Source organism: Chionomys nivalis, chromosome 4 (assembly GCF_950005125.1).
Source record: "Chionomys nivalis chromosome 4, mChiNiv1.1, whole genome shotgun sequence".
Lineage (NCBI taxonomy): Eukaryota > Metazoa > Chordata > Mammalia > Rodentia > Cricetidae > Chionomys > Chionomys nivalis.
Genome location: NC_080089.1, coordinates 26,360,343 through 26,361,307, shown reverse-complemented (window position 1 = coordinate 26,361,307; position 965 = coordinate 26,360,343).

Genomic DNA, 965 nt, shown 5'->3' with positions numbered 1-965 from the left:
CTTTAAAAGACCTGGGGACTAGAGAAGGCTCAGCCCGTAAAAGTGGGCACCGCTCTTGCAGAAGACCAGAATTGCAGTTCCGGAACCCACATTGGGTGGCTCAAAGCCTCCTGCAACTACAGCTCCACACACGTTCACTATTGAAAATCTTGTTAAAGAAAAGACTCTTTGACCAGTGTCATCTTCCTGTATTCCCATGTTTACTGAAACCAAGCAAAAATCTGATGATCAAAATTCGAATTTATAAAGGGAGTGGTTTCTTCCTCTTTTGAACACCTGACTTGGCTACCTACTACGTTGCTTGAATCCCTATATATAATAATATGTTATTACATATTACATATATAATACTATAGTAATCAAGGGAAGATCATGAAAAGTTAGTGACTGGAGCTTGGGCCAGAACATTCTTTATATGAGAGAATATGTTTGACTTCAGATGGTGTGATTTGGGATTGGTTGGATTATTAATGGATGTATGCTAATCTCACTAATACTTTTTCATTGACAGTAAAAGTTCCACTACATCCAAATAACTATGAAGTAATAAACTTTAGCGGTCTCAGTGCCAGGTTTTGCCACCACATATGTCAGAACCAAAGCAAATGTCTATTTGACCTTTGATTGGATGTGACTCAAGAGATCACCTTGAAGACAAACAAGACAGGGAAATGTCTAAATACACTGATCAGTGACCTATATTGCCTCCTGCAACACACACACACACATACACACCACAAAGACCATTCTCCAGTGGAAGGCCAGCTTGCTTCTTCTTACCTAAGTTAGAGATAATTCTTTTCCTCCCAACTGAGGACTAGAAAGCAGAAGTTAAACTTGTTTTTATTTTGTTCCTTCCTAAAAACTTATCTGGACAGAGAATAAGAACTTATTAAGGAGTAAGCATTTAGCTAGATAAATTCATTTATTAAAGATCTTCAAGACTATAGCCTAAAAACAGGAAG